The 21551-nt window shown below is 42.2% G+C and overlaps 1 protein-coding gene across 1 annotated transcript in view; it reads right to left on the bottom strand.

Annotated features, from left to right (window-relative positions):
* Positions 1 to 19067, bottom strand: part of P2RY8 (purinergic receptor P2Y, G-protein coupled, 8) — a 33969-nt gene extending 14902 nt beyond the window's left edge. The window contains exons 1-2 of the mRNA XM_009889439.1: positions 19026 to 19067; positions 15365 to 15451 (exon numbers count right to left, since the gene is read on the bottom strand). The gene's annotated coding sequence lies outside the window, so the exon portion shown is untranslated. The remainder of the gene's footprint in view (positions 1 to 15364; positions 15452 to 19025) is intronic.
* Positions 19068 to 21551: the final 2484 nt, after the last annotated feature.

A 21551-nucleotide genomic window follows, 5' to 3' on the forward strand; every position in this document is an offset into this window, starting at 1 on the left:
TAGGAAAATGATATAAATGTACTAAGAATAATGGAAATGTTTGGTGCAGGTGGTGCCTATTCAGGAAAATATGATTTGACCTAAACCAAACCAGGGCAAGGCTTCTGTTACTAAAACTTAAGTTTATAGTTTTTAAATTAAATACTACAGAAAACTAACTGGCACAAAAAAGCATATAGTTCCGGATGATACATACTTAGGGGTGGGAATGTTTTAAATCCTCTGTATTCTTAGAAAAAAGGACAGGAAAAGGTATTAATAAAGTCCAGGAAGGAACCGGACAAACAGTTTTTGTGTGTGTAGTGTACGAAGCAGATCACGTAAAACAGACAGCCAGAAAAAAAACCCCAAATCAACAGGTATTTGTGTCTCTACAGATATGTAAAAAATGTAAAAATGCTAAGGCTGAGTACCCTGGTTTTCAGCTGGGAATCTGAACTAATTTAGGCATCTGAGAAGTCCGATGAAAGAAAGTAAGTGTTGGGAATGATACGTCCAGGGCACACACTGATACAGCCCTGCCAAAATGGGCTGTGTTGCTGAAGGATGGGTACTATTGTATTGCAGGAAGCTTTGTGTCACATCCAGTAAACAATTCAGCTGCATCAACAAATAAGACGGAATTTCCATGGGCTGAAAGCTGTAACAGCAGGACTGTATCATCAATCACATAACGAGGATGGTAAATGTGGCAGCAACACGCTTGGGATAGAAAAACAGCTGTGAGAGTAAACAATACGGAAATAACAAAACAAAACCCTTCAAGCACCCCTAAACAAACTGGGCAAACGCGCTGAGGTGTGAGGTGTGGGTTCAGGCACCACAAGTGTGACTCCTCATGGAAACCACCCGTTCAAGATCCAGAGGGGAGCTCCTCACAAGACGAGGAGAAGCAGCTCTTGACTCAGGCCTCTGACATCCTGAGCCTCCAGAGTGGCAGGAGCACCAACTTGGGGTCTCCGGCTCCCCCATCAGGACACCCAAGAGCTTTGGCCTGTAGCCTATCGCAAATAAATTTCTACAACTTCAGCTGCTTAATTAAAAAAAAAAAAAAAAAAAAGTATTTTATGTCTGCGTGTGAGGTTTGACCCTACCTGTGTTTAGTGGATATGTCTAAGGAGACAGAGCTGCTCCTTTGCTTGTTTTTTCTGGATCCTTAAAGTGCTCAGCTGGAAGATACACACTGGGTTGTCCCAGCTGTTGCTTTGGGACATTGGCACAAACAGTGCGGGATAATGGCACAGCCCAGTAGAGAGGGGAGCCTACTGGTGAGCCTGGCTCTTTGCTACACGGCTACAGAATTAGGTCTTGGAGAAATACCAAAGGAAATTCTAATATCACTGAAGAATCCCCTTTCCTCTTAAAAGCACCTTCTCCTGTCCCCAGAAGAGCAGCTGCTCTGACTGAAGGTAGAGAAGGCCCTTAGTTGGTACTCCAAGTGTTGCTTGGTACTAATAAAACACATGTGCCTGGGGACATTCTCTGCTGTGGAGGTGGGTTGGCCGGGGACAGCCTCCACCCACGCTATTGGGCTTCTTCAGCAGGGTGATGGCATGCAGCCTGCCTACTCGCAATGGTCCTGGCTGCTGACCCATGCTTGGAGCTGGTGGGGAGAAGTCAGCTTGCACAAACTAAATCTCCACCATGGAGCCTTCTTGTGAGCTAACTGTACAGAGAAGCGTGTTCCAGTGACCAAAAACTTTCCCTGGAGTCGATTAATCTATTAGCATCAATACAACATAAAAATACAGCTTGTCGGCCCCAAAGAAATGCATAACACATGGAAGTATCTGATGAGAAATGAGACTTGGTAGAAAATGGCAAGCCTGGGCTCTCGTGAGGGCTTCCCTATCGAAAGGTTTTGGTTCCCTTTTTCACTTGTAGTGCCATAGTGCTCAAAGGAGAATTGCCACTGGGAGCTCCTTCACTGGCAGGCACCTGATGCTTTGGCAGTGGCTGAAATGTGGTCACAGCCCCCACAACAGCCACCTTCTCTTCTGAAACCCCAAGGATGCCCTCAGCTTCCTGGGTGTAGAGACGGGACGGCGCTTTTGAAAGCACAACCCGTGCCCCTGCCCACTGTGAAGGAAGGTCAGCACCCACTACTTTCTCGCTTCTCTTTCTGAGAATAGTTGGAGGTCATTTAATGTTTGCCACTACTTAGTTCCCAGCTCTGTTTTGGGACCCGTGGCTCGTGCTTGCTCACGGGAAGTTGAGGGGCTCGGGGCCATCCCAGGGTTTTCCCACAGACCTGCCAAGCCTATGCTCTCCCCAGCCCTGCTGAAATCACCAGGGGCTGGTTTCTGCACATATGTGCGTGTGGTGGCCAGCCTGCCTCTCCACACAGCATCACCCAGGCAGTGGAGAGCCCATCAGGGCGTGCGAGATGAAGTCACCGGTGCTCATGGTAGTCACTAAGCATTACAGCCCACAGCGGGGTTTAACGTGGTTCGGCAAGCAAATGATGGAAAAAGCCAGTGTTTTGAAACTCTTTCAGGGAACTGAAGGAAACAGGTCCAAGTCCTTTTTATTTTAACATCTCAGCAAGTCCTTTATAAAAATGTAAAGGCAATGTAAATTCCAGGAGAGCAGCTTTAGTATCCTTTCTTTTTCTGTGCGTGTTTCTCTGCCTTGCTTTGCCGCATTGTCATACGCGTATATAGAGAGGGAGAGAGGAAGAAAAGAAAACCAGAGTTTTAAGCTTTAAAATAAATTCGTTTTCTTGAGGATTGGGTTTGGTAAAGGTTGTGCATTACATTTTCATAAAAGAGCCTGGAAAGGCAAAATAAGTTCTCGTAACCCCTTCTAGTACCATCCATCAGCCATGCAGGTGAGCAAAGGCATAGTGCTCTAACATCTCAGATACCAAAGATAAGAGTGCACTGATAAAAGACGTTTCATCACATGATGTGGGGAAAGTTTTGCACTAGTTAGGACTAGCTGCTCAGTGCAGGTTCCTCTTTCAATTCTCTGAAACTCTTTAAAAAAAAATTACACACACACAAAAAAAACAAATTTCAAAAGCGGTTTCCTCAGTTCAAACCTCCCACCACTCCCACACCATCTCTATAGATCTCTCTAATATGTACTATAAATTACACATAAAAGTTACTTCTGCTTGCACTGCATAGACTGATTTTAGAGTTTTTAGAGCATTCTGTTACATCATGTTACAAACTACCCTACACAAAAAAAAATTAGGCTTGTTATTTTGTTTTGTTTACCTGTTTCTTTAATGTAAAAGAAATCTATCCTTTTTTTACCAAGGCTAGTAGAAAGAGAAGACACACAGCAATTCATCAGCTAAAACCTGTCCTTTCTTTTTAAAGGTTATACAATCACAACAGGAAATATTTTGAAATGGTCACAGTAATCACAAGACAGACTACTTTTTAGGCTGAACATGTGTTTATATTCATCTCCTATTTTTAGGTCACATCACATGCCAACTCCTTGCCATTGCCATTTGTATTTTAATTATAGATGTAGTAATAACTTTTGCAGCCTTCAAGAATAATAGGATGGTACTCCATTCTTGCTTTTTCTTACTTGCTATACTCAAATTCATAATCTGACAGAAGCACAGAGTGAGAAGTAGGTAGTTTACCTTTAAGTAAATGTTTGCCTTTTGTTTCCCTCATAGTTATTGCCCTTTTTTCTTGTTTCTTTAAGCACCTGCAGCAAAACAGTATTTGCAAAAGATGTTAATTTGGGCCTAAGTGTTCAAAAGGAATTAGGCATCCAAATATTTTTGAGGAATCAGTCCTTAGCAGTAGCATTCCTGACAGGTTTCCATGCACCTTTCTGCAAAAGCAAAAGCAAGCTTGTCTCCTGCTGCCAAAACTGTCAATGAAAAAGTAGCAACAATACTTTGACCAGGAGATCAGTATGTCAGTGACCTCTCCACAATGGGACGACAACCAAAACCCTGTGACTTTCTAGATTAGAGTAAGGATCCACTTGCTGAACGTGACTGTGTAAAAGGATGGCTCTGGCACTCCAAGAGCACTTCCAAAGTGCTGGGATGAAGTGGGCTGAGGACAACACCCACAATGAACTTCCCCATTATCATTCCCACAGAAAGCCATGTCAATATGGAGATGAAAATGTTATCAACTTCTCTGTATCTTTTTGTGAAAAAGCCTCCTTGCAATAACACAAAACAGATGATTAAGAAGCAGGACTCTTCTGGGAGTTGACAAGACTGTAGGTGAGTCCTTGAGGATGATAATCAGATTGGCTTCAATTCCAGTGCTCTCTCTTTCACTTGCTCAATGCCTTTTAAAAAGTCACTTTCCTACTCTGATTTAATTTTCTTTTTTTTTTTTTTTATAATACTAATATATTTGCACTGCTCAGTTACCTCGTTGATGATGGTTTCAGAAATATTAGTGTCTTGCTTTGTAAATGCTCCAAGTGTTAAAAAGAGAACAAGTGGCTTTTGAAATTGCCGGCATAGCACCTGCTTTCATTTAACTGAAGAAGCAATCTGTAAAAACCATACTTGCATGCTTACTCTAAGATGAAAACTCTTGCTGTTATACACTACCCATTTACTTAGAAGATTTTCCATTCTTTTCTAGAATGCGTCAAGAAGTTAGATATGTTCTGTATCGAGTTTTACAGGAAGTATTCATCCAATTAATTAACATTAATTTACTGGGAACAGTGGACTTGTTCTCATGGTTCATTAACTACATTTTTCCCAGACAAAGCATCAAGATCTCTTATGCTATAATCCCTGCAAGCCTTTAAATGGCTTCTAAAAACAATGAAGTAAGCTTGATGAAATCATGCCAAAGTTATGACAGAAGGCTCTTGAATGGATGAGGTTTTGTGCCATCTTTTTGAATGTCCAGTTCAAGCCATATTCAAGGGACTGAATTTGTCAAAACTGTGTTCAGACATTTTTCTTTCTAAATTGAGCACTTCCTTGTACCTTAAATTGGGATACCCAAATAATGAGACTTCCCAAATCAATTGTCAAAACAGAAAACTCTTTCTTTACAGGTAGTGGTTTTTTTTCTGCCCAAATTATAATAATGCAATAATATCCTAAGGGGAAAAATCTCCACAAACTGCAAGGTACAATAGGATTTTCTGGTTTTCAAATGACTGAATACCTCATATTATGAAAGACAGGGTATGACTTTGTACACTGGATTTCTGATGTCTCGTTCTTGTCACTAGTCAAGCTCAAGAAACCCACAGTTCAGCTGAAAACCAGTTAGAAGAGTTTCTTTAGAAACTAGGTATAAAAAGAGATTGTGGTTAGTTATGCTCCATCACAAAAAAAAGGCAGAGACACAGGAAAGCAAAAAGTACCTAGAGGCAGTTAATACAGAATGCAAGTCCACAGAGAGAGCCTAGAGCATCCACCGTCCACATCTCCTCTACTTTGGGTTGTAGAAACACAAGCAGACAGAGACACCTGCCTGCCCAGGAGCCTCCATGGCCCCAGCTGAGATGTTCCATACCTTGCTGGCTCACAATTAGGCATTTTAGAATGAGATCCGGAAAACCAGGACACCAAGCAACAAGTAAGCTCGACAACAGGAAACACCTTGGTCCCTGAGAAGGCTGCAGCTTTTGACACTTCGCTGAGGGTTTCAAAGAGACCTCTAGCTACCACCATGTATTATGACTGAAATTCCTCCTGGAACGAAGTGCTTGCATCAGTCTTCTCTCACAAAAATTGGAAGGATCCAAACCAACAACTGTACTGTTCACATTTTCCAGATGTCACTCAATGGGGATGTGGGAGATATGAATTTATTTCTCTCTTCAGAGTCATGAGATTTGAATCTATACCTCCCACAAAGCAATAAGATTTTCTATTGGTCACTTAATATAAAACATATAAATTACATTGAAATAGGAACTGCAGTTTGGATGTCTTCTCCTCTCAGGTACTGAACAAAACACTACAGTCTTTTTTCTCACCCATGGACTTTATATCTCAGTTGCACCATGCAAACTGGAGCAAATTCAGGTTCAAGAGTAAAGATAAATTGTAGATAACTGACTTTAACATAGTGGTTAATGCATTTCTGCAAGAATGGTTGGTTCCAATCAGATTAGGTAAACATCCCTAGTCTGCAGAGAGTGCTCTAAGCATCCACAGGATTAGAGGGCACATGGCATTGCACCTTTCTTCTGGATGTATCCCATGCAGGATCCACTCCAGTAAGTCTCAAATAAGTGCTTTGACTATTAATGGTATACAGGGTCCTCAAAATGATAGAGGACAAGGAACAGTCTTTTCCCCACTCCACAACTGTGGATCATTCCAGGCCTTCACTCTGAGTTGGGTATTAGGATATATGTGCTTCTGAGAACTTTGTGATCGGGTTTCACAGTTTTGATATTGGGCACCCTAAGCAAAAGCTGAGCAGTTGAAGACCACAGTCTTCAGTTTTAGCCCTTACAGTGACAACAAGGAGTATTTAGACTCCTAAAGCCTTTTTTTCAATGCAAGCATTGAGGTCAGATATTGGAAATTCCACCAGTGAAGAAATCTTTTCTCCTTTAGTGTGAGGTTGGCGTGAATGCCAACAACTTGTTCAGACATACGAACACACAGAGGCCTGATATTGGGCATATGATGTGAGCCACAAATGCACGTTTGCCTTGCTCTGCCTGCTGGGATTGTGCCTCTTTCGCAGAAGAGTCTCCTTAGCTTGTGCAGTTAAATCATCCCATGATGAGCATAGTCCCACGCTGCATGGATTGCTTGCACTGTCTGTTGTAAGCTTCAGTGGCAGTCAAGTAAAAGTACTTGCCTTTCCTGCTTTTGCATCAATACCAATGGCTTTTCTCTAGGTCAAAAATCCTGGCAGGTACATGCTGTCACTCAGCTACCCAGTCTTCCCAGATCATGGTATGTCCACAGACATTTTAACTTTTCCCTTGCTAAACTCCTTGAGAACGGATGTCCTGTCCATATATCCTGTCCCAGCAGACAAGGAAAGGCATTCAGCAGAAAAAAGCTACCTGGTTCAACTCTGCGTTTCTGTAGCATTCTTCCAGACAGAGTAGTCTGGATATAAGGGACTGGTGGTGGTGGATGAGGGTGAGTCTGGCAGGTGGATATGGTCCCTTCAGCGCAAATCACTGCGTGGAGTGCAAGTGTTCCTTTCCCTCCTGACAGGCAGGGGTGAAGTAGGGCTGTTTCTTGTTGCATGAACATACCTGATTTCCTGGGTTGTTTGAGAAGGATGAAGAGCCTCGGCTTATGGTGCTATAGGTATCTACTTGCTCTACCTCTTGTTGAGGTCCTTTACATACTCTACTCCCCCCCGCCCCCCCCCCCCAGGCTAGGAAGGGAGAATAACAATGTAAAGATCCTATACTTACACTGACTACAATTACCTACTAAGAGGGACAATTACACAGGAAGATACCTAGGAAGCTGTTTTCCCTACTTTAAGGCCGGAGAAGGGGACTTGAGCAAAAAGGAAAGCCAGGCTCATGGAGTTACAACGCTGGGCAGGTTGGCCTCAGAGCAGAGACCAACCTAATACTTTTTTAACAGAACTGAGCTCATGGGACGTGCACGGAGTCATTAACACACACCTCCTCACCCCAGCACGAGACCTCAGCTATCTCTTGTGACATCCTGTCATTGCTGGTATGACTAACTCATATCAGTGGGGACATGGATGCATCACTGTGAAGGACAGGGTTTAAGGAAAGTTAAGAGATGATTGGGTCATTTTCAGTGTTGTGTGGCACCAGATAGCAAGCAATCCTGATACTTCCAATGCAATGTGTGATGTCGGCTTGTCAAAATAAAACACTATTAGAAAGATGAATGAGAAGACCATGAGATTCTCAGTGGTAAAAGCCTGCCAAAACCCCACTCCTACCAAACTGTTGTCACCTTTCCAACCCTGTCTTGCTTTTCTGATGAGAAGCTACCTGAAAGTTTGCTTGGCTTTCATAGTCCCAGTTGGTTGGGAAGATGTGTAGATCAACTTATTCATAGACTGTAAATGAAGAAGAAAAAGCACGTGTATCTAAAAGATAGTATATGAAAGAGTTAAGAGGAAGGGAGGAGAAATAAGGAAGTAGTGGTTGAAACAATCTGCTTTTAAGCATACAAAAAGTGAAAAAAGACTTGATAACATTTTAAACAGAGTGTATAAACAGCAAAGAAGAGTCCCAAACTAGATGGTTTTTGTTTTTTTTTTCTGGGGGGTGGGGGCATTCAGTACTGGTGGAAACTGTAATGGGAACTTCAGAAATGGAAGTCTGCACTTTTAGCCAGAGAAAAAGCACAGGTTTCTCACCCACCCAGACTGAAACATGAAGTGAAGGGACTGTTTCTAATAATGAGAAGAGAGGTTGGTTTCCAAACTCTTCCAATGTAGGGAAGCACCATTTTTTCTACCTAGTTATTTCATTTGAGATCTATTAGATCAAAAGTATATAAAACAGATCAAGTAAAGTACTTTACCTCGGGGTTTGCCACGAAGGACAGCTGGACTGTCAGTGTCAAAAAGACAGATACAAACTGATTTGCAAAGAACATTTACATAGTCTGTAATTCTGATCTTAGAATGCTATGCTGGCTGTTTAAAAATTATACTATATTGGGCTGTCTCTCCACTGGGGAAACACTCTCATCATTTTTCATCATTAACAGTAGTGATTCAGCAGCAGTACAATTTTTGTAGCCCTAACATAGAAAAAAAAGTCCTAACGCTAAAGTCTGTGTCTTGCAGATGTGTGTTCAAAAAAGTGCTGTCATTTGCAACTGTCTGTACGTAGGGCATTGCCAAAATCTATGGCACCATGTTTCAGCAGTGTGAGTGATTGTGGAAAAGTATTTAGTTTAGGGATGGTTTAGGATTAATTTGTTGCCTAAGTGAAATAAATATGTACAAAACTAATATAAAATAAATATATATATAAAATTGAAAATATTTCATCTTGATCTTCAGAGCTATTTAGTAGTTTAATTGCTGCAAGCTTAACTTTCTGTTTCCGTATAATCCCATTTAACGCTTGTGCATGAAGCAGTAAGACAGCACGTAACAGTCTGTATGATTTTTATTTACCAGCATCACTGCGAGTTGTCTATCTTCACTGCCTTTGATGGCTACACATCAAGAGAATTAAGCTTCAGCTCAGATCTTGAAAAAGGAAATATGCACCCACAAGATAGTCTCTACAGCATGTTTCTCCTCCTCCAGAGGAGAGCACTGAGGCATTAATGTTGACATAGAAAGCGCAGACCGAATCTATTTCGGGGGAGACTTTGATGTTTGTTTTCTTCCCAGAAGAAAGTAAAAGGGCACGGCAGCACTGGGCTGCAGAAATGGAAGGCAAAGGCCAGGTCTCTTTGGATTACCATGGGGATAACGTGCACAGAGATGCTGGGCCAGGCAATGCTTTCTGTAAGACAGACAATAAATACTGTTCACAGAAACAGCATAGGCTGCTTGGACTTAAAAGTGAAAGACTCTGTTTTTTCAGTACACCTTCTTACCTGAGAAATTGGGTTTGTGGGTGGGCATGTGGTCTCATCTGTAGGGGAAGGATGTGATATAGGAGAACCCAGGAAGGAATGTGAGAGTCCTGGGTGACTGTCAGTCAGAGCAGGCATCAAACACTTCAACTTGTTCACTTTATCTTTAATTTAGAAGCAAGAATATAAACAAAACCCCAAAAACTACTGAGCCCAGCTGCTGTTCAGCTTTGTTTGAAAAGGATCTCTGGTCTATATTCTGGTCTGTATTTCCCCTCTTTCCCTCAATAAATGTGAATGTGTTGGTTAATTCTATCCAAATTTGATAAAGGGTGTAGGTCCCAAGATTATCTAAGTTTCTGTGCATTGCATAAAAATATTTGGCCAATTGGATGAAAGCCTGGGGTTCAGACATTTATAATTTGACCTAAGGTTTTTTAGTTCCTTTCCCCGATTTCTGCAACTGCATATGGTTTTCTGTGCATTATGGCCATCATAACTCAGAAGAAGGTTGTAGATATGTGCAGCGACAATAATGACAATTTTCGCTATGTAGTAATCTAATGCAAGTCACATAATTTTAGGAAGAAAATAGCCTGGTGTTTTCTACTGCTCACAGAGCCACTGAAAAGCTTGTTGGTGTTCTCCCTTTTGGGAGAATGTCACCATGAGTCTCATGCTAACTGCTCAAAATGACTCTCATCCATCCCTTTTGCAGCCTGGGATCAAAGCAATAAGATTGTACCTCAGAAAAAAGGGCAGAGTATTCCATGTGGTTACAAAAAACAGTCTGCAAATCCTACACCAAATCCTGCTTTACTCAACACATGACAGACCCAACTTACGAATGTGCCAAGACCCAGTGAATCCATTTATCTTCTGTTGAAGGCAACAGGAAGCAAAAGCATTTAGCATTTGGCTCTCTTGGGCCCGTGGCTGGACACCATAATATCTTTGATAGAGAAGCATGACTTTGTTTCTAACGCCTGGCAGAATTTGAATTTCTGTCCAGTCCTTTATGAACAAAGCCCTACTTATTAATTTCTGTTTTTTTCAGATTTACTTGAAAAGTTTAAGCTGATGATATATGGGAGATGAGGACTTTTTTCTTTGCTGAGGCAGGTGGGGGTAGAGGAGCATTTACAGCTCCTGTAGCACATTAGTCTGAACCATGAAATTGTTGGCAATGACAAGCTGCAACACTACCTTTTTTATTTCAAACATGAGGAAGTCAAATCCCCAGGTGCCCCCATGCTCTTTAAAAGAAGCAAAGATGTTTCTGAGCACCTATTTTTCCTTCTACACTCATGACTACTCTAGTCCTAGAGACCAGTTAAAGCACCCAGAAGAGCAGGCACAAAGAAGCTGATATTTCTGTAGTACAATTTGCCTCTTTCTGCTCTCCTACTGCTAACTGGCATAGGAACAATCTTTGCACATGCTGGTGTTCCCCATATAACAAAGTGATCCCTAGGCACTGCTGTGAGATGCTTCAAAGTTTGGTTTTGCAGTACTGCAGCAGCAAAAACAAGGAGGTGCTGAGAATTCACCTCACTCAGTGTCAACATTTTCAAGCTGAGGGTAGACCAACCATCTATGTTGCTGATATTCAGATCGGTTGTGATCTCAGCCTCTCTCATGTCGGGGTTCACGTAGTCATGTAAGCCCACAAACATTACCAGGATTAGACATGTGAGTCGAGCAAACCTGTCAGCCCACTATAACATGTAAAACTACACCATGTCCTGGTAGTTTCTCTGAGAAGTGTTGTTGATGGCATTTTTTTCATTTAAAAAGCTGAAAAAAAGCTTTCACAAGTATATATGATTTCAAATCTCAAACAATTAACATATGCTGAACCTGAAACATCTCAGTGATGAGTTCATTCTTCATCCTCTTAGAGGTGCTAACGATATCTTTATGCGCAATGGGAGCAATGCATAACTAAGAAGGCACATCTTCATGTGAAACAGTGGGTTCCAGATATTTTCTTTGACAAGTGTGTACAGATTTAGGTCACGAATTGGGCTCACAAAGAGATGTTGTATGAAACGTGTAAAGGAGTGTTTAGTTCAACTTGAGGGCTTGATCTTGCTCCTGCTTCACTCAGTCTCACATTCTTGTACTAGCAGTCAACTTCTGTTAGCTGCCATCACAGATAAGCTGCCAACTTTTTGACTAACTCTGTATTTCTAAAGACCACAAGAGCTCTGATCATTGCACTGATTACTTAAGCACTGAATAACTGAGATCATCAGCTTTACAGAGACCTGGGATTGAGGGGAGGGGATGGTGTCCATAACAAAAATGTCTTTTCCTTCCGTTCCAAAATACTCCCAATGCTCGTATACCTCAGGAAGGTTACTGCTGTAGCAGCCTGGACAAATAAACAGCTGAAGAGCCTGGAAGCCTGAATTTCATCAGCAGGTTCCCCTGGTTGCTTTGCAGTTTAATGATCCTACTAGTGAAAAGCTGGAAGTCAACAAGCTGAAGAGAGCCAGCTGCCAAGAAACTTCACAAGTCAGCTGGCTGGAAAATGGACAAGTTTAAGCCTGCCCACTTCCATTTGATCTTTGTTGGAACCAATGCCCTCCCAGCAATTTTCCAAAGGCAAAATACCCCCTTCAGAAAGTTTTAGACTCTTTCTCCTCATTGTTCAATGAGTGACACAATGCCCTATGTACAGTGCACTGTTCAAACTCTTGTCCTCAATACCAAATAAATAATTTATTTGTGGGCATTTTTGTGGCATACAGTGTTGTAGCATTAAAGTGCTTCAAAAGAACTCATCAAATTTTTCTTTGCAGCCTTCATCTAGTATGAAGATTATTTAACCCTGTATTACAAACAGGAAAGTGAGGCACAGAGGCCCCTGAGTTGCCTAGGACCTGATTTCTAAGAGCTTTTGGCATTACACAAAACATTACTGTTTCAAAACCACATTTCTATTGACTATATCTGGATCTGCGAATACTTCTGCAAATTAGACCCAGGTGTCTTTAATAAGCACTTAAAAATGGGGAACCCAGAGTTGGTGTCTCCTTCTGAAAGCTTAACCCCTTGAAGCCAGATCTGGATTTCAGGCTCTGTAAGGTGAGCATCACATTGGTGAAAGGACTAAGACACCAATGAAGACTTAGGTGTCTCAGAATAGGATCTGAAAGAGTCAGCAAAATGATGAGGTACAGCATGAAGTCAGTACTCTTCATGTGCTACATACATAGGTCATCTGGAGGAGACTATGGATGAGTCTTGGAAACGTGAAAACTTGGAAAAAAATATTAGTGAGTCTCACAGAACATCCTCTCTCACACAGGAAAACTACTGGGAGACCTGACCCTTGAACCTCTTTGTGAAGTTTCCTTTTATGAAGATTCCCCATCGCCTTTTTTTTCTGGGGGCTGAATATGATTTGCTACAATCTTTTAAGATGGTTGATAGAAGAGAAACACTTCCCTTCCCTGTCTAAATGATAGAGTAGCGGTTAAGGTCAGGAAATAGATGCCTCAAGTTGCATCCCAAGTCTGACCATGGAACTTATTATCTGAACAGGAGATTGTTTTAACCACAAAGCTGCTGGGTACTGCCCATATTTCACATCAAAGATGCGCAATAAAAAATTATAGATACGATGGCTCAGCGAAAGATGAAAACACCATGTAGGAGGCCAAGAGATTCTCTAGCCTAGTGACAGGGGCAGTCATCTGGAAGGGAGAGGGCATGGCCTGGTCTGTACTCTTTCTATTGGCCTTTGAGGTTATCCAGTGACTACCTAATGTGAAAGAGGGTCCTTGAAGATGAGAGTAAAGATCAGGTATTTTGCGTTCTAGCTGAACGCTGTTTCAGGCATCTGCTCTTTTTTTTTGTCCAGTGACCACTGCTCAGTCTTCCAGCTTCAACTGGCCGGGTGCAAATCAGCCCAGACTGTGGTAGCTAGCACTCTCGCTAGCTAGCAAGGAGGGAGGTGGATAAGGCTTTAAATACTTTCCAAAGAGAATGTTGAACGTGTATGCAGTTTCTCATAGGACAGTGCTCTAAAGGAGGAGTTACACTATTTCCTCCTCCTTGGCTGTGTTTGCAAAGAAAGCACTTGCATTTCTAAAGAAGAACCCCAGTCTTACCGATGTGCTTTAAGCATGCTCCTTACTGGCGCTAAGCCAGCTCTCCCTGTCCTGTCAAAATCCAATTGCTCTATAATTGTAACTGGATATCTGCTCTATACTTGTCCTTAAGTATCTTAAGTACTGCTATCTTAAGTACTTTTATCTTAAGTACTGCTATCCTAAGTTATGAGATGCAACTGCTAGGGTATATTTCCAAGCAGTCAGAGACTGTATGAGAATTGTCCCCACGTGGAGATGAGGTTTTGAAGTTCCACTCCACCTCCACCCCACTCCTTGGGGGTCGGACTAGATGATCTCCAAAGGTCCCTTCCAACCCTAACCATTCTGTGAATTCTGTGAATTCCATTTCAGGCATTTCTCATATATCTATTTCTTAAGGAGATGCCCTTTGCTCAGCATTACACAAGATTTTCAGGTGTAATCAGTGGCAGAATCTCATTTCCCGGGGCATCACTCAGTCACCAAAATCACAAGGCTACTTTGCCTTTTCCTGCAGTCCTACCTCCCAGTCAGCACGTGTTCTGCAGCAGCAAGTAGATGAGGGCTGATCAGGGAGACAGGCCTCTGGTCTGAATGGGCTCCCTCTGAATGGGCTGTTGATTGATTTTTTGTGCTGAAGTACTCTTCTGTAATACTGACTCTTAGATGACTGAGGCCTATACCATAGTCCACATGCACAAGGGAGCTGTTACTACACAAAGGGTATGTCAATATTAGTAAATTAAATGCTGCCAGAACCTAGGTGCAGGCCATGAAATTCACTTCCTTGGGCTGTTACAATTCTGGCACAGTTTTGATTCCCTCCCTCAAGCAACTCTGGGCCCCACGCAACCACCTTGTGCAGTTTAGGAGTTATCACAGACCAAAGACCATTCCCAAAAAGAAGTTTGGATGCAGCCATTGTATTTCAGATGCTAAGAACAGTTGTTGTCACAGACGTGTCAGGTAGGTAAGCTGAAGACCAGAGTACGACGAGTCCCAGCAAATGAACGCAGTGCAAAATTAGTTGGTTAAAAACGTATTTTCTGTCTAGACCACTAGAGGGTGCAGACAAACCTACTTTGCCCTGAAGATTATTTTTAGGTTACTGAGACTTGGATATTTCAGGTTGTTTTCTCCAGAGTCTTTGAGGAAAAGAGCTGAAAGGATCACGCCTTGCTGTCCTCTACAACCCACTTATGTCATCTGTAGCACGTAACCCGAAGTCTATCTTCCTCCCCTTAACCTCTGTCCAGACACCGCCCTCTGTCATCTACCTTGATTTCATACTACCATTTTTCCTCTTCTCTTTTTTTTTTCTTTCCCTCAGCATTTCTGTTCCTGCTTATCCATGGTTTCCTACCCTAGGTCCCCTGTGCTCCAGAAGGATTTCCCTTTGTTCTCTGCACTGCCTGACTGTCACAAGATGAAGTAATGAAAGTATGAAAGGCTTATTCTCCCAGCCTTCAGCTGCCGAACCACTGTAGCCCAGAATTTGGGTCTACTCAGTGTACCCAGGATCCTGGGAGAATAGGATTTCAGTTGGGCATGATTTAGAGAGTCTCAAATCCCAATCATATTTTTGAAAAGTTGTGGGAAAAAAAAGAAAGAAAAAGTCTTTACAAGATGATTCCTTTCTTTGTGGTTACTCACCTACTCAAAGCAGAGGCTTGTGTTCCTGAATATTCCCTTATTGCCTCAGCAATTGCCTCATACAGCTAAACTCTGCATGTAACATCCTGCCAAAGAAAATGCAAAACTTTTCATCTTAAATGTTGATCAGACTTACAGGCAGCTCCCTAAGGAATTTGTCTCGCCGTGGTCACCACTGATGTTTCCGTGCTGTAGCAGATCAGATTTCCTCTATGAGTAAGAGCTGCAGAAAGGACCAAAGAGAAATCTTTTAAGAATCAGTTGTTATTAAAAAAAAAAAAAATTAAAAGAAGCACATCTAAAGATAACACCAGTGAAGTACTGATAACGCTGCCTTTCATAGCTTTAAAATGCAGTTCACTAGCTGTAAAGCGTACCTGTGTAGCATTACTGAAAATGCATAATATCCACATCTGAAGATGAAGAGAAGATAAAAGAGCACATACTTTTTGGTGACTTGATATTTTTCCTTCTTATTTTTGCAGATTTGAATCAGGTGCAGTGTATCTGGTAGTAAGTAACCCTAGCTGCTTCATCATGACTGTACTGGTGTGTAGTTTCTGTTGTTATTTCAAGACTTAATGGGTAGATGGGAGAGAGAGGATGTGATGGTAAAATTATTTTCAATTCCTCAGCTACTGAGCCTGAATTCCTCATGCAGTAGTGTGAAAATGTGACAAAAATGTGCAGCTCTTGATGAGCAAGCTTCTAGATGCCTTGCCTGAATAACTCTTGGGCCTTCATGAGTCTGTGCGCAAAAAGGCAGGATCTCTCTGTTACGATATCAATGAGAGCTAAAATCTAGCATTTAAAAAAATGAGCTGTTGCATGGGACTTGTACAGCTTGCTCTCTCTCTCTTCCTCTGTCTGAGTATTTAGCTTCAGTTAAATACTCAATGCTGAAAAATAAGACTACCAGTGGAAAATTTCAGTAAGGACGGAAGGCTTCTGATCAAAAAGGTATGAAAAGACACCAGATCAAACTGACATTACCAGCTTCAAAGGTTGTAGAAAATTAACCCTGTGGGATATTTCTCATTGATTAGAACCTAAATTTAGACAAAAATTGGATTATATTACTCATTTTAGATCTATTTTAAAATAACAACCCTGACTCTCAGGCTAAGAGTCCCTCTCAGGTTTCCTGCTTATAAATAGTAGGCCCAGGAGGAACACCAACTTGACCTTCCCATTCCAGAGCTGGCAATAAGAAAAAACAAGCCCAAACAACAGTCCCAAAGACATTGACTTATAAAATGAGCTCATTTCATTGAGGAATTTTTAAAGCAGTTGTCAAGGGCCAAATGCTCCCATTTCCTTAAAGTCATTTTTCAGAGAGCTCCATTTTCAAGCTCATTTTGCACACTGTGAAAAGCATGAGAACAGTGTCAATAAATATGCCTGATACAAAAAATGTCCTCTGTCCATTTGAAGGCTTTGCAAACATTAGTTGTCAGCGGTGAAGCCCCTGGTCTTCTGCTTCAAAACAACCTTTTACCTGGAAACTATGCAAATATGAAGTCAGGTTGTTAGGCAGCAATACGTGTGCAAAACACTACCACATCTTTCAAACACATTGAGGAATAGTCTTGGTGTCTCTTCATTTTTGAGCAGGACCAAGGGAGCCCACCACAGGATAACTTCTTGAGGCCAAGTTGTGGGCTGCTGGGTTTCTCCCCTCTAGCCACTTGACCAGAAGGCAGCAGTTACTGGGGGAGACCACATTTACCATACAAGCAATGGCTTTTCTACAGTTTGATTCTTTTCCACCCTATTATGCCTCTACATATAACGTACGCCTCCCTCCGACAGAGAGCTGAGGACTACACCCTTTTCTCACACCAAAAAAAAGGCACTCATGCTGAAAAGGGGCACTGAGGGCAAACATTTTTAATCCCCTCAACTGGCCTTTTCTGCACTTACAGTCATCAGTGAGAGCAAAATTGTCTGCACAGGCGGATACGTCTGAGTTGAACCCAAACCCACCCTGAAAGACAGAAGGTGAATACACATTTTCAATAAATGTTCCTGCAGGGACACTAAAAACCAAAGGCAGAAGCGGTGGGTGAGCTGCTGGTTGGTGACAGGGGAGGCCTGGGTGCAGTTTTCTCTTCCCACACAAAGCTGCTGAGTACTTTCCCTTGGTCTGTGCCTGTGCAGTAACTTGGAAAGGTGACTGCAGGATGGGTAGGCACACTTCAGCCAGGTTTCATCTAGCAAGCTGTACCACAGGCTGCAAGTATTTAGCAGCTGAGGCCATGCAGAGCTGTAAGGAACAGCAAATTGCTGAGCACCGATACTCCAGCTGAGAAGACTAAGGCTGATGCAAATGGTTCTACCCATGCCATAGCCTCTTCCCCAGCAGACTGGTAACATGCGCTCTGGCTGTGTCTAAACTGATGCAAAGCTGTTCTCAAGGGAAGACCTGGAGTTCTTGATCAGATCACCAGCACTGGGGAGCTGCGAAAACCAGGGCATAAGTCTGGCGTCAACTGGGATTCATACGTGTTCCCCATCTGTAGGTCACAGTGACAAAAATTCTGTGGCTCACAAAGTCTTTTAAGGGTGAAATTCATTACAGTGGTCCAAGGGCTGCCATAGTAGCAACCTCACAAATAAGGTGGAGGTGATTTAGGAATTAAGTCCAAATATTGATGGGACTTACATGTCTGAATCAAACAAATGCTTTTGAAAACCCCAGCTAGATTCTCCCAGCCACTATGTATAAAATCCAGAAAGTGTTTATACCAAACACCAAGTACACTTAAGGAGCCAATGTCCAAACATTACAACTGATTACAAGCAAAGACTTAAAAAAAAGCAAATGCCAAAACCCTGAATCTCCACTGTATGACTTCACCCAAGGATCCTCACAGCACTAAAATTTCACTTTCTGTAGGGTGACCCAGTGACAGCACGTTATTAGATTAACTGCCCTACAGATGGCAATTTTATGCTTGTTTCTGAAATATTAAAAAAAACCTTTACGCAAATAGTCTCTCTCCCTGTCTATTAAGAAACAACAAATGCAGTATGCAAGAGTGCGCTGTGTTATGAGACTTCCTTCTGGTGCCCGTCTGTCTGAGTTCGGTTTTTATGCATCAAAAGACCCTGATGAAATTATATCATTTTATGATATGGTTCCACAGTCACTTCTGTGTGTATGTTTCGTTGCTGCAGACCTCAGGAACAGTCTCAGGATGACTACAATACGTGACTCTGCAATAGCTAAAGATAGATTTCAGGTCCAGATTTACAAATAAAACTGGTCCAAAATTATCTGTAGTTTGTTTTTTTTGTTTTTTTTTTTCTCCCCCAATATGTACAAGCTCATTCTTCCTCCTTTTAAAAATATCATTGAAGACACGGTATGATTTTTACTACTCTCCTTACTAAAGCAAACTGTACACCTGATAACCCCTTATTTTGATAGTGGTTTGTGCAGAGTGAACTCCTTAAAACTGGCGGTAAGTGTTTTCTTTCTCTTTTACTGCAGCATTTGCTGTAATAATTCTGACTGTAATAATTCTGTATTAATGCTGTAATAATTCTGACGTGTAATATAACTTCTTCATTATCATTGCTCTATTATTAACCCATACAGTTCGTCCTTTATTTCTACAGCTTAAAGCCATCTGGCACAAAGACGCATATGTACTTCTTTGACTGCAATGAACTTTGTTCTTCCTTCAGATGTAAATAATAGGAGGGAGAACAAATCAGTCTTGACTGACTCTGACTCCACTGAAAACCAATTTTGAATAAACAATCAAGAAGTGAAAAGCTGTACTCCTTACCTGATCTGGGATGTACAGTGCACCTTGAAAGCCTCTTAAATGACAGAGAAGAATTAGAAATAGTTGAAAGTTTGTACTCATCCAACCACAGGGCTCAGGAAATGACCGTGTATTTTGCAAGATTAACTCCTTCCTTACTTCTAATTGTCTTCGCTTTTTCAAGTGCAGTAAAAAAATCCATCTTATTCTTAACTGCAGTTTGGTACCTACTGCCATGCCCGACACATGATTTCTGTTTCACACTGAGAATATGCAGGTGGCCAGAGGAGATGACTCTAATCACACCCATGGAAGAGAGAATCTGCAGTGTCTGCTACATAACTGACCAAGAACATTTTACTGTTGAGTGAAGCTTCTGCGATGAAGTGTAGAAATGACTAAGTAATGGCTTGAGGTCTTAACCCTCATTTTGAGAAGAGGCTTAGAGCAATATTCTCAACATGACTTCAGAGTTGCAATGCCCAACAGAGGAAGGAAAAAAAAAAAAGTTATTTAAAGGAGCATCATCCACTGCACTCTGGACAGGCATTTGATGTACATATGGGGTATGATACTTTTATGCACAGGGGGTCTCTAGGTGAAAGTCAGGCATGCTGGAACATCAGGAGTTAGGTCCTCTGTGCATAAAACCTCTTCTGCCCCTAAAAGCCTGTTTCCTTTGGCTGGATGTACCCGTTCAAATGAAAGGCATTTGTGAGCCCGAGCACTATATAAAACCATTAGCCTGAAAGCTAGTAGAGGCGAGTTCCACACAAGAGCAGAGGCAAGAGGACAGGCTGCCTTTGAGGTGCAGCCATCTCCACGCTGAACCCCAGGTGGCACCCAGGCTCTCTGCATGCAGGTGCAGAGGGGATTGGCACCCCAAAGTGGATTCCCCATAAAACAAAACAGCAGGCTGAGAAAGAAAACACTTCCAACAATCCAGACTGTAACCCCGAAGACAGATGCATGTCACTTTTTTTTTTTATGATTTAGAAAACAAGCCCTGGACATCTATGCATACATGTCCTTTCCGCAGCTTTGAAGTCTCTTCACCTAGGCATGTGTGTGCTTTATTTTAAAAACCTCATGGGGGAGGGAAGTGTCACTCCCTGCATTTGGGATGTTGGTAGAGGAAGAGAGAATAGAAGTGTCACCAACGTGCACTTTTAGAAAACAGTTTCATAACTCAAGCACTCAGCTATGATGGTTTGGGTTTAGTCTTCTCTTTAAGAAGAGCTAAATCTGTGGTTTAGGCCTAAAGCATGTCAAAAGTCCACAGAGGCTAAAAGAGAGGAATCTAATCCATTCGTCTCAGCAAAGCTGAGCTGACAAAGCAGGACCTGACGTGTCAGCAAGCCTCTGCTCCACAGACTTTTCCATGGGAGATGCATTGTATGAACTACATAAGTTACTTTAGTAACAAGGAGCAGAGCTCAGTATTGTCTAGCTATCAGTGGACAGTAGGTTTCAGAAATAGTTTTCTTCTTAGGTTATTACTACTTACAAGACCTGGTCAGTCAGACTTTGGTTTCCTCTCAGCAGAGTGGTCCAGCTTCACCAAACAGACAGGAAAATGTATACATCCCAGCCGTGTGCTTAGGGGATTATCCCAGAGAGTGGGGGTAGGGAGCCTGGACCTGTCCAGACTGAAGCGTCTTCCACTGCCTAGGCCAGTACTCCGGATTACTGCACCCAAGGTGGCTAGGACCTCCTTCCCCAGCACTGCTCACAGCCACTCTGCCTTGTGCGGAGAGCATTGATGGGCACGTGTTGGACAGGGTTCAGGTTCCTCCAGGCAGGCAGACTTCATCACGGGGTGCTTCCTCCCTCCCCCGGATGACAGCAGATCTGGTACCTCAGCCCGCAGCCTGCAGAGCTTCTGAGCCTGTGGAGAGACCTCATGTTTGGGTTATCTGAGGCAAGGGTGGGGTTGTCTCACCTAGCTCTGGGTGTTTGCACTGCGGATGTCTACACCAGAGGCAGTCACTTAAGGCACTCTTGAATATAGGCAATGGAGAGAAACAGACCTTTACAAGGTTCTTTATCTGGGGAATTTAACAGCCAAGTAAGAGTTCCTTTTGCTATGCGTGGATGCTTGCATAATTTTCTATGCAATCAAGATTTTTTAAAAACAGCAAATAAAATCCTTATTCACTTGAAGTTAAGTTCTTCCATTGACTTCCCAGGGATTATTTCCAGTAATAATGACTCCTGAGGCATGCTCCTGAGACAGTGGGGATTGTGGTCTGCACTCAATGTTCATCCTTTCACAGTCTACCACAAAAATAATGGGGATACTCAGGATCCTCAGTATAAGCAGGTGCTTAGTTGCTATTTTTTTGAATGGTGGCCAAAACATTCGGATGATTCCTCAAGCTGGAGCTACTTATTGTATTGTTTCATATGCAGAAGCTTTGGGGAGTTTTATATTAAACATGGTTGCAGGATAGAGACTCAAGTTCTTGCCGTGACTCCTCTCACTTTCACATATAAAAACTGAATCAACTGTCAGTCTTTGTCAGCTGCCAGAGTCACTTCTCACCA

Source organism: Charadrius vociferus, unplaced genomic scaffold, assembly GCF_000708025.1.
Source record: "Charadrius vociferus isolate BGI_N301 unplaced genomic scaffold, ASM70802v2 scaffold26, whole genome shotgun sequence".
NCBI lineage: Eukaryota > Metazoa > Chordata > Aves > Charadriiformes > Charadriidae > Charadrius > Charadrius vociferus.